This window comes from Sorex araneus, chromosome 1 (assembly GCF_027595985.1).
Source record: "Sorex araneus isolate mSorAra2 chromosome 1, mSorAra2.pri, whole genome shotgun sequence".
Taxonomy (NCBI): Eukaryota; Metazoa; Chordata; class Mammalia; order Eulipotyphla; family Soricidae; genus Sorex; species Sorex araneus.
The window spans coordinates 168979201-168993097 of NC_073302.1; positions in this window are offsets into that span (position 1 = coordinate 168979201).

Sequence of the window (13897 nt, forward strand, 5' to 3'; positions counted from 1 at the left end):
TTAAACTGATTCTGCGGCACTTGATTTTCTTAGGAATGATTGTGAATGATACTGTTTTTCTAATATCTATCTCTTCTCTTTCATTATTTGTATATTGGAAAGCTATAGACTTCTGGGTATCAATTTTGTAACCTGCCATTCTACTATAGAAATTCATTGTTTCTAGGAGCTTTTTCATGGAGTCTTTAGTATTCTCTAAGTACAGTATTATGTCATCTGCAAATCGTAACAGCTTGACTTCTTCCTTTCTTATTTGAATTCCTTTAATATCTTTTATCTTGCCTAGTTGCTATACCTCCAGTATTACATTGAATAGAAGTGGCAAGAGTGGGTAACCTTATCTTATGCCTGATTTTATAGGGAAGATTTTTAGTTTTCCCCACTGAAGATAATGCTTGTTGTGGGCTTGTGGTAGATGGTTTGACTATATAGAAGCAATGACCAAGATAAAAAGAGAGCCTACAGACTGGGAAAAAATATTTACCCAATGCTCATCTGATAAGGGTTTAATATTCAAGATATGTAAGAGCACTGGTAAAACTTTACAAGAAAAAAACATGCAACCCCATTAAAAATGGGGAGAAGAATAAAAACTTTCTCAAAGAATAAATACAAATTGCCAAAAGACACATGAAAAAATACCCTACATTTCTAATTATCATGGAGATACAAATCAAAACAACATTGAGATATCACTTCACACCCCAGAGTGTGACTGGCAAACGTCAAAAAGAACAAGAGCCACCAATGTTGGTATGGATGCAGGTAGAAACAACTCTTCATTGTTGGTGGGGATGCAGACTGCCCCAGACTTTTTGGAAAACAATATAGGCATTTCTCAAAAAAGCTAGAAATTGAGCTTCCACATAACCCAGCAATACTACTTGTAATAATATACCCTGGGGTCCCAAAACACACAGCAGAATGCTATCTGCACTTCTATGTTTATTGCAGCACACACACAATATCCAGAATCTGGAAACAACCCAAGTACCTGAGAACAGGTGACTGGTAAAAGAAACTATGGTACATCTACATAATAGAATACTAAGCAGCTGTTAAGAAAAAGTTATGAAATTTGCTTATAAATGGATGGACATGGAGAATATTCTGGGGGAAATGGGTCAGAAGGAGAGGGATAGACATAGAATGATTGCACTCATTTGTGGGATATTAAAAAAAATAATATAAGACTAATACCCAAGGACAATTTAAACAAGGGGCACGAGTATTTGTACATGGTTGGAAGCCTACCTCAAATGCTGCGACAGAAGGCAGTTGGGACGACCATGACAAAGATAGTTGGAAATGATACTCTGTATAAGAACTGCATTCTGAAAACAGGTAAAGGAACAAACATGATATCTTCTCAGTACCTGTATTGCAAACCATAATGCCCCAAAGAGGAGAGAGAGAAAAACAGAGAAAGAGAGTAAAAGAAATAAGGAAAGTGCCTGCCATAGAGACAGGCTGGGGAAGGGAAGGGTGATGGGAGGAAAACTGGGAACATTGGTGATGAGAAATGTTCTCTGGTGGAGGGATGGGTGTTGCAACATTGTATGACTGAAACTCAACCACGATCAGCTTTGTAACTATTCATCTCACAGTGATTAAAAAATATTTTTTAATGAACAAATGCATAAATAAATAAATAAATAAATAAATGTACTTTGGCATCCTGGTGGACTCTTGGCACAAAGGAAAAGAATAATAGTTAAAAAGCAAAGATAACCTGAATAGGTCATGTACTATAGTCATGCTGTATCAATACTACTTGACTTGTGATAAATATACTATGCAAAATGCAAGATGCTTACAATAAAGAGAAATTATATAGAGTTGCTTTACTTGCTTACACCTTACTTACTTTACAATTTTTTCATACAGCTGAAAGAATATTGAAATATTTTTCAAATTAAAAATTTATATAAAATAAATATGCCTTTCTAAGGAATTTCCTTACTACAAATATGTTAAGACATTTTCTGGGACCAGAGAGATATTACAACTGCTGAGGAGCTTGCCTTGTACTCAGCTGACCCATACATCAGCTGACCCATACTCAGCTGACTCATCTACACCATAACTCCATACGGTTCCTGAGCTCTTCCGGGAGAAATCCCTGAGCTCAGAACCAAGAATAAGCCCTGAGCACACTGGGTGTGTTCAAAAAACAAAGAAAAAAAATTTGTTTTCAATTGTCTGTACATAACTTATTTATGTTTTGTTCTGTATTTTTGGGAGAGGCAGGTTGGGATCACACCCAGTAGTGCTCATGGGTTATTCATGGATCCATGCTATCTATGATCAAAAACTGGGCCTCCTGTTTGCACAATACGTGCTCCAGTCCACTAAGCTATCTCTCTGGCCTTTAAACATAATAAATCTTAACATACATTGTAACTCATGCTTTAGTTAGCAAATGTTTTAAAGCTTTTCAACAAACCCTGGCATACAAGCTTGACCTTTGAAATTTTCATACACTTTGGCATAAGAAAAAAAAATGATTCCTTGTAATGAGTTTGATCTTCTGCTGTGCAGCCGATGACTGTGACTAATCAGGCCTGGCAAGAATTGCTGTCTATACTCACCCCACATCAGCACCAGCGCGCTCGGCCCACCCAGATTTTCCTCTCTACCTCACTGCTCACTCTGGTAAGGCTCCAAAGTGTAAATTGATTTGGTACCTATAAGCTTCCCAACGAGCATGGGTGAGACAGTCGAGAATGAGATGGCAGTCATCCTAGAACACTTGCATCTAGTCCTTTCTCCTGCAAAGATGAGAACATAGTTGCCAGTAAAGACAATCTCGAGTTGGGCTTTTAACAAAAGAACTCCAGAAAAAACTGAAGCAGAACAAAAGATCACTCAGTGTCTTCATTTCCATTGCACCACATGCTAAGTGATCAGCTCAAATGTTGCCTCACTTTATCTCCTTAGGCACACACCCTAAGGTAAGGTCTTAGCAAATGTTGATCAAAGCTTGGCAGGTAAGGTCAGTATGGTCCAGGTGCTAAACCACCCCCTGGAGACGCAGGTGCTGAAACTACAACCAGAGTTTCCAGCTCTTGGAAAAATATGCTTGGCCACATTTATACCCTCTATTCTTATGCTCAGTGGGGACAAAGAGAGGTCAAAAGAGGCCTCAGGAGGGCAAGAGTGAGAAAGAGATATAGACAGCCTTTCTTTGGCAGACAAATATTCATGTTTATGAGTTAGAAGCCTCCGGCTCCCTCCCTTGAATCAAAGCCTGCTGCAACTCGGGCTGCAGCAGGATGTATTTGTCTTTCCCTGCACATTATTATTTTATTGTTATTGCTCTCATTCCTTCCTAACTGTGAGCCAATGAGCAGAATTATTTTTATTTACTCTGATTTTTTGGATGCTTGAATATATTACTTCAATATAGTTTATAATCCCTATAATAGCACATAATGGTTATACTTTAGACATTTAAAAGCAATTGAGCACATTCAATATGCTTGTGACATATAACTTTATAATGCTCTATCTCTTTCTGTATTAAATGTTTCATGTTAATAAATTCTAGCCTATTTTGTATGTTTCTTATTTGAACGTATAAACTCATAAAAGTAATAATAACTGGCATGCATTTTTCTATTATACCTATAATGTGAAAATGTAATTGAGAACAGTTGATACCAGAGGTAAAGCTCTATAATTGAGGAAAATGGGTAGAAAATAAAGATATCTTAAATTCAATTTAAATGGGATTCTGACCAAATCCAAAAATAAAATCTCGTAGATCCATTTGAGTAGAATTTTTCCTAGTGTCAAGATAAAAATATCCTGTACATTATGTTGAGCTGTGCAGATGAATACAATATTTAATCCAATCTTCTGATAAAGATAATTTTTGTGTAAATTAATTTTTATGTAAAGTCATAGTTTCAATGTCATCTAGGTCACTAACACATTATTCCAAAATTCAAGCTTTGTCTCATGAAAGCTCTGCCATCTCTTTTACGAACAAGTTCTAGAAAAAGAAATAATAATGAAGATGACAAAGCATGATGCTGTGACATCATCCATTAGGTGACTCAGGACAGAGCGCCAGAACAGAGCTCACATCCCTGGTGCCCATTATTGCTAACTGTGGCAGCTGTTCCTGTTGTCCCACCAAACAGATGCTGGTGGCCAGAGGAAGGTAGCCGGAAGAACTGACATCCTGGGAAGTCACTTTGAGTAGGCTCGACTTCTCTTTGTTTTTCAAAAAAAAAAAAAACACCACATGTCTCATTGTACACACACCAGAAAACTAGATTGTGAAACAGAAGAAGAAGCAACTTAAATAAACTGGCCAAGAAGGTTTCAGGAATTTAATAAGCATAATTTTAGTTGCTAAGTTTAATTCCTGTATCTACACAAAATGACCCTTTACTTTTGTGCTGAAAGCTTTTTTCTCTGGTTCCACAACAACATCCCTGCTTTTTAAAGATAGACTGACTCATAAGAACAAAACTATTTCCATCAGTTTCCTCCATTGATAAATGCCTTGGTCTAATATAGTACTAATTTTCTGAATCAGATTTTGTTTCTTCTATGATAACTCCAAGAATTTTCTTTTTGTTGGCACTGCACAAATAATGCCAAGTCAATAATACCAATAACTCACACCAAGTCAAGGAAAATATGATTAGAGCATGTATAAATTACCTATTAGAAAACAGTAGTTGACTTTTAATAGGTGTTCAAAAACAACTATTTTGTTAGATAATAAAATTTTGATTGTTAATGATTCCAAGCTACCTGTGGCATATTCAATATGCCAAAAACAGTAACAAGTCTCACAATGGAGACATTACTGGTGCCTGCTCGAGCAAATTGCAAATTGATGAACAATGCACAACAGTGCTACGACAGTGCTACAATGCTAATGATTCCATGTAAATTAATTGAACTTTTTACGACTACTGTGGCTATCATCTCCTGAATAATATCAAAAACAGAGTTATACCATTATTTAAATTTAAGAGTAATCCATTTATAATCAAATGATTTTAATGCAATTTAAAGATTCATTTTTTACTGTTTCTTTTGCTGTTGAAAATGAAGATTAAATTATATCACTAGTAGAGTATTTGGGATAAAGAATAAACCTAAGATAAGGAAAAGCGGCTGAAGTAATATGTGGGTTGCATATTTGGAGAAGGGTGGAATTGGGTCACACCTAGAGGATCTCAGGACTTACTTCTTACTCTCAGTTTTGTCTAATAATTTAAAAACTCCATCTAGTAAGTTCTCAGTTTTGTCTTTATTTGCATACGACATCTAGCAAGTACCACATGTGTTGCCACTCACTTCCAAATTCCTAATGCTCTGAATAAATTACAGTGTGCCGTTAATCACCTTCAGTAATAGGGAGAAGCTGTATTCCAGTGACTCTGAAGAATGAATATGGTGCAAACATACACCATACACATTCAATTACTCATCCATGTTCCTTTTAAGCCAGGACTCTGTTAAATGGAAGATAGATATACTTTTACTTTTTATCTTTCTGTAGTATGCCATTTTTTCCCAAAGTTGAAAGGTATGCAAACCAATTTTATATTTTTTATAGATTTAGGACCATAGAATTAGAGACTAAAGAGCAGAAAATTGTTGCTATACCTCCTTGGAGATATTTTTCTCCACTCTAGTGCTCATCATTCCTACAGTACCTTATTTTTATAATCTTCCCAACTCATCTATTAACTTCTTGAGTCAAGTGGTTATAATTTGCACCTAATTCTCTTTGCCTAACATGAAATACAAGACACAGAAAGTATTCAACAATTGAAATTATTGGAAAACATATATGAAGAGTAGATGATTTGATATGTGAATTGTTGAGGGAATTAAATTGGACAACTGATGAAAATTAAGGACTATCTACTCATATGTTTTCTGTTCCTAGTTCATTATTATTTCCACTATTTTATAAAACAAATGTTAGTCCTTTTGCCTTCAGAGAAATGAAGAAGGTTGGCTGAAACAAAGAGTTTCCACTTCTCAGCTGGGGATGAGAAAGGAAAGGGCTTAGTACCTAGACCAAGGTTCAGAGCATTAGTCAAGCTCCCAAGACCATTAGGAATTAGAACAAATACGGCAAGTGTGATAGAGAAATAATGCTGGACACACCTCCACGACAAACTCAATTTCTATTCCTATTTATGGGAAACATGTCACAAACAGTTGGGTGCTTTGAATTTTTAACAGGGTAGATATAAATTTTATGTGGTGCCAGGGAATCATGAGGTTGGCCAGGTGTAAGGCAAGTGCCTTAATCCCTGCACTATCTCATAGATTCACATGCGTTCATGTAGAAAGTGTCTTTATTAAGCTTTGTATGAGTTCTTTTGGATAATACAAATCCTTACATCCAGATCATATTTTACCATTTTAAATAAAACTGCAAAGAAAAATAATACAGCAAAAAATTTTCTCTTAAGAAAAGCTGAATTGGGGCCAAAGACATAGTACAGTGGGTAGGGTGCTTGCCTTCCATGAGTTTGACCCATTGCCTTTCACTGTGATTCCCCGAATCCCTTATGGTCCCCTGAACACTGCCAAGAGTGATCACTCTGAGGACAGAACCAAAAATAAGCCCTGAGCACTGATTGATGTACCCCCCACAAAAGAAAATTGAATTGGTAGTAATAAAGTAAATGCATAGAACAGTTTATTATAATTTTTAAATAGTGCCCATGTTCTCAGGATTTTAATAGAAGCAGGGATCCTTTCCAATAAAGTTTGACAGAATATATCTATATATTTAAAATTTAAAGTGTAGGTTATAGTTTCAAATCACATTTAGAGATGCACATGTTAGCTATTATCTGTAAAGCATAGAGAAGTTTTTAAAATTCTAAATATTAATTAAAAACAAAAATGGTATCAGGCATATACCTGAAATTTAACAAAAGTAATGGTAGCAATGTCTCAAAATATTAATTCATTTGAAAATTAAATTTCTGGTGCTAAATACCACAATAGAGTAATACCAAAGTCAATTAAAAATACATATTTAGTCCTATTCCATAAGGTTAGTTTGGGATAAAGTCACTTAGTTTTTCTAGATATTACTTTTTTTATTCTTAAGGAATTGATAAAATGTATTATCATTTATTCATTATAGATTTTTGGAAGTGGTGGATTTATTTTGTTTATTTTAGTGGCTACCTTTGAGTCCAGTTGATATTTTACAGTTAGACCTCATGATATCAGTCTTATTATAAACTCTGGCTTTTCTTATATTTCATATCCATTTCATGAATGGATATCATCCAAACCATGTTGTCTTCAAATATTTTTATAAATATATAAATTTATAAACTTTTAAATTTATAAATAAATATATAAATTTATAAATTTTATAAATATTTATACATATAAATATAAATATTCAAATATTTTACTTCCTTCAATACTTACCAGAACTTTTTATCACAAATCCATCTTTAACTATATATCTAAGGTTTCTTTGCAAACATTCTTTAAATTTCAAATATGTAAAGCCGAATGTAGCTTTATCCTTCTACTTCCCACATTGTATTGCCTAGAACTTCCATTTATTTATCCTCCCATTCTCCAAAAATATGTTTGTCTCTTTACATGATTACATACATATATAAATTATTCTGTGACTCAATTTTTTAAATTGTTTCTACTTCTTTTTCCGTTTCATTTTCTTCTTAGGATAACATACTATTTCCTTGCTCATTTGTTATTTCTATCTAATTATTTTTTACAGTGCCATAAATTGGACCCAAGTGTCCTAGATGTTTTACCACTGAGTCATATCCTTGGCCCCAAAATATATTTTAAATGTTATATCAGAAAGTCTCTATGTGGATAAGTACACTGTTTTTCTTGCCTAAAAATATTGTCACTGTTTTTTAATAGTAGCTTTACTCGGCCCAGAAATCCATGCAATAATATCAGTTTTCTTAAACTCTTTAAGGGAAATTATCTACAGCCTTTGAGAATTATTTTCACTAAATTTGCTACTATTTGCAAGAAGTTGTGGGTTTTTTGTCTATTTAAATTGAAGACTTTTTCTTTTTTTAATTTTTTATTTATCATATTTTCACCCATCAATATATCTTCAAATTTTTGATTTTGAATATTCTTTCACTCATAAATATGTTTCAGACCTTATTATTCTAAAATTATACTTTGTATATTTTTATCTTTACTCTGTGTTAAGTGTGTAATGGACATTTTAAATCAATATCTATCTCTCTTTAATGATCTATATTTATCTACTCTTCACTATGTCTCATTTAATATATTTTCCACAAATCAGCCTTCTGAGTCATTAATTATCTGTTCATTAGTGTCTACAATCATATTGTTTTCATCTTAATAAAAATACTGTTACTCTTTAGAAATTGGTATGGTTCTTTTTCAATATTGCATCTCATTTATTATCTTTGTGTAAGACTTTCTTTTTGTAAGAAGTTTAGAATAGAAAAATATTATTGGCCTATGCCTACAATTCATCTTTCCACAGCTACATCAGTAATAAAGTTTATTTTAGTATCTTATTTTTCTTCTTAATTAGATTTCAGTATTGGCAGTAAATTGTTGCTATGTAGAATGTAAGTCGGCTGTTGGCAGATATTCTGATTTCCAAAGAAATCCATATATGCTCATTTCTCTGTGCAAATTTCCCCAGACCTCTGTGTGGAATGCCAAACAATTTTAGGCAGTTTCTGGTGACCATAAAAGCATGTCTACTACACATATTTACATGTTCAGATTTAGAAATCCAACAAATCCTAACTGATGCTTTAATTTTTAGGAAGACATTTACTTAACTTCTGAAAGCATTAGTTTCTGAATCCATAAAATAAAAGATCATAATATTATAATACATAAACCATAAAAATCAGGCAATGGATCTTAAATGAAATTGAATAAGCAGAGGTTATCTAATAAAGTTAATATTATTGAACATAATTTTTTTGTTGCTGTTGCTGTGTTTTGCTTGTTCATTTGTGGGTTTATCTGGCAATGCTCAGGACTAACTTCTGACCTTGTGCTCAGGGAACATTCTTTGCAGTACTCAGAAAGTCATATGTGGTAAAGGAAATTAAATTGGGTGGTCTTGTGCAAGACAAGAGCCTTAAACCCTGTACCATCTCTTTGAAATGAGCAAAGTATTCTTAAGGCTGTGGCCATTAAATTTTATCCCCTATCTCTTAATTAAGACATATTAATAACTCAATAACTATTAATTAAGTGAAATACTCATTTCCGTAGAGCAAAATTTAATTGAAAAAGTTAATAATTCTGAATATATTTAAATTGTAGCACAACAGAGTAAATTGCTGTTTCATAAAGTTTGTAAAATTGCTATAAAACATGAGTGGTTATGAATCAGTTTATACATTTTCCTAAGCTATTTCATAAACAGTTTAGACAAAATTATCCATTGCATAAAATATTTTCGATACCAATAGTTATATTAACTAGTTTCATTTACATACAAGTAATTATTAGTTACTAATTTATACAAATATTTGAACATTGTAGTTCTGGGAGGGAGGATAGGGAGAAACAATACTTTTAGAACATTTCTCTAGTTCACAAAGGTTTACTATTTAGTAAGAAAGTATACATATAAAGCAAAAGGGGGAATAAAATACGCAGAAAGTGTAATGGGAAGAAAAATGTAATTAAAGCACAAAATGCAGACAGCCCCAACTTTTTAAATAATGCATTGGTTTCCCAAAAAGAAATGTTTAAAATCATCTTCCACAGCCATAGTTATTGACAAAGTACACTAACAAAATCACAAGATTGGGGCCAGAGTTATCACTACGGCCCCAGTACAGCGGGTAGGACCTTTGCCTTGCACATGGCTGACCCAAGTTCAATCCCCGGCATCCCATATGGTCCCCCAAGCACTGCCAAGAGGAATTCCCGAGTGTAGAGCCAGGAGTAACCCCTGAGTATTGCAGGATGTGACCCAAAAAACAAAGCAAAACAAAACAAAATCCAAAATCACAAGTTTAAAGAATAAGCTCTTGAGTTAGTCTTTTAAATACCATCTTATTTACATGTCTGAGGTCAGTGCTCTACATTAATGTTGCTTTATTCAGGAATACTTGGAAGCTCAATCATAAACTTAGTTCAGCTCTATTTCAAATTGCTTTTTGGTATGTGGATGTGGAGAAAGTTGGAAGCAGTTGAGCCATACCTGTCGGTGCTCAGGGCTTACTCCTTTTTCTGTGCTCATGGATCATTCCTGAAGGCACTTGGGGGATAATATGGATTCCTGAGATTGAATCCAGATCAGTCATGTGAAAGCCAAGTGCCTTTCCTGCTATAATGTCAGGTCTAATTGCTTTATTACTTGTGCTATGATAAAAGAATCTCAGACTAGATTTAGTTCCATGTTTTTAAACACTTTTTTGGGAGGAATAAAGTTCAGTGAGAAGTTATACTATTTCTTTATGCAGTTTAGAAACATTTGAGAAAATTAAAAAGTTTAAGGACTCTTCTGTTATTCAAGCCTTCTCCTAGATTTTCTAGTTTTCTTAGAACCCTTTATAGGAACTCTTCAGAGATCATTGGTCTATGGCTTTTCCTAATTCTCTGAAAATTTGGGTACTATCAACATGTCTTTAATAAGGACAGGAGACTAAATTAATGATGTTTTGTTTGTAAAGTGCTTAAAATATTTTATTAATTTATAAAAATAGATATAGAATAATGTCATTTCTCATTCAAAGCTTTAGTCCCAAATGTACAGAATTGACAATAATTTCATAACACTGACTTCTAAATGAAAATAAGAAATACATTTCTCAAATGCTCTTCATCACTAATCATCAGGGAGATGCAGATCAAAACAACTATGAGATACCACCTCACACCACAGAGACTGGCTCACATCCAAAAGAACAAAAGCAACCGCTGTTGGCGTGGATGTGGAGAGAAAGGAACCCTCCTACACTGCTGGTGGGAATGCTGACTGGTTCAGCCCTTTCGGAAAACAATATGGTCGCTTCTCAAAAAATTAGAAATCGAGCTCCCGTTTGACCCAGCAATACCACTTTTGGGAATATATCCCAGAGAGGCAAAAATGTATAGTCAAAATGACATCTGCACCTGTATGTTCATCGCAGCACTGTTTACAATAGCCAGAATCTGGAAAAAACCCGAATGCCCAAGAACAGATGACTGGTTAAAGAAATTGTGGTACATCTACACAGTGGAATACTATGCTGCTGTCAGAAAGGACGAAGTCATGAGCTTTGCATATAAGTGGATCAACATGGAAAGTATCATGCTAAGTGAAATGAGTCTGAAAGAAAGAGACAGATAGAAAAATCTCACTCATTTACAGAATATAAAATAGAATAGTAGCAATAAGTACCAGGAGGCCTGCTCCATGGCTTGGAAGCTGACCTCACATTCTTGGGGAGAGGGCAGCTCAGACAGAGAAGGGAACACCAACCAAAGTGCAGTGGAGAATCCACTTAGGATAGGAGAGGCAGGTTGAAAGCAGACTATAGATTGAACAGGATAGCTACCCAGTATCTCCATTCAAACCATAACACCCAAAAGGAGAGAGAGAACACTAAGGAACTCTCTGTCATGGGGCAGGGGGGAGGGGCGGAGCGGGGGCAGATAGCATGGGGAGGGGAGGGACGGACACTAGGGCCATTGATGGAGGAGAATGGGCACTGGTTGAGGGATGGGTGCTCGAGTATTATATGACTGTAACACAGGCATGAAACTCTGTAACTGCACTCTCACAGTGACTTATTAATAAAAAAATAAAAAAATATATTTTTCTACATCCTATAATATATGTTGAACTTTTAACTGCTTGCCTTTTGTTTTTGCTTATGTAAAATTTTACATTTTTGCCATCAATATGTTGCTTTGCAAATAAATCTAGACATAGAGGTGGTAAATTTCATTCTTTTGCCAACAATTTAGTTGACTAATAAAATCTGATCTGAAAAGTAAGCAAGAATATGATAATTTAATAAAAATTTACTAAGAACATTTGCCTGAAGTAAATTTATACATGAAAAGCATTGGTAATTTCCTTAAAGAGTTAAGAAATAAGAACAGTGTCTTTTCATCACAAGTGAGAAGTTCACACATGACACAAAAATTATAAATTGCAAAAACTTATTCTTTTCATTACCTTTCATTTTCTCTTTTAAAAAATTACTCCAACTGACTATCTCTAATATTTTGATCCATTTTAAGTTATTCCAACATCTCTTCTTTATTGTGAGCAATGGGAAGAAGAATGGTACATAGAGTTAGAAACATATAAAGAATGAACATTTTGTGTACAGTGTACTCACATATTTGGGGAATTTACAGGAGAAAAAAGTTTTATTTGTATAATAAAGTAAATAACAAACTCAACTTATTGTGGATGTATAAATTACCATACTCATAAATATATAATAGTATAATCTTTAGTGTCTTTATCATAAAATATAGCTTCTTCAGATAATAATAATAGCTTTGAATTACAATTGAGACAACTTAAAGCAAAAACTATAGAAGCCAACTACACAGGAGACTCAATTAGCAACAAAGAGCTTCATAACTTCTTAGACAAGGACTTACCAACTCCATAATCATATATAATAATTTTCACATTTAAAAACATATTTAAATACTTATTGATTTTGATAAGGGGTTAGGCCTCTTGAGTGATCTGAATCCTCTTCATTTAGAGCCGGTCTGGAAGGAAAATTCCCCTGTCCAGAAAAGGCAGGCGGAGGTCTATGGAGGTAAAACTATTACATCAGCAGATAGCAGGATAGGTAAAAAGCACATGGAAAAGAAGAACTTAAATATGGAAGCCGGAAGGGAAAAAAATTCCCGTCTTGAGACTAAAAATAAAATTATTAACAGTAATAGTACAGAGTGATAGCACAGTGGGTATGGACTTTGCCTAGTACATGGCCGATCTGGGTTTGATTCCTCCATCCTTCTCGGAGAGCCAGGCAAGCTACTGAGAGTATCCCGCCATCAAGGCACAGCCTGGCAAGCTACTCGCGGTGTATTCGATATGCCAAAAAACATATCAAGATGTCACACTATGGAGACGTTACTAGTGCCCGCTCGAGCAAATCGATGAGCAATGAGATGACAGTGCTACAGTGCTATTGATTTTAATATTTGAGCTTCATTTTCTAACCTACTTTTCAGAATTATATCAACAGTTGTCACTTTTGTAAACACTAAAATAAAACTTTTTTAAAAGGATTTAACTCTGTGGTCGTTGAGGAATGGTAAGCTCAAGTTAGCACTACTGTCTTCAACCAGAGTAACAACACTTCAAAGCACTGGACAATGAAGGGATGTTTCCAAGTTCAGAGGACAGTAGATATTGCCTAAATTCCTTTTACACTATTTCTACTATATTTTCTCTCCTCTTTTTTTTGATTGTTTTGGGATTTTTTTATTGTTTCCAATTTTGTGGATATTTCTAGGGTTAAATATACTGCATTTTGCATTCTCTTTAACAATCAGATATAAAAATTATAATTTTGTAATATTTTTATTACACTGAACTACTACAATTTCAGCCAAAGTGTCCTCTCACACCATATTAAATCCATGTTCAATATATACTTGATTGTTATATATTAAGATATATTTATATGTGTGATATGCATGAAAAATAGATTTATAAAATATGGGATACAGATTCCAAATTGTTTTAACTCAAATTCAGTCACAGAAACCTCTAGTGTATATACAAAGAACAATTCTCAAGAGAGAAAACTGCAAAATAAATCATGCTTATGCTAACAATTATGCATATGTGCTTAAAGTATAAGTTTGTAATGTCCAAACCAGCCAAAACCCTATAAGTAATCTAAAAAAAACAATAACACACGAG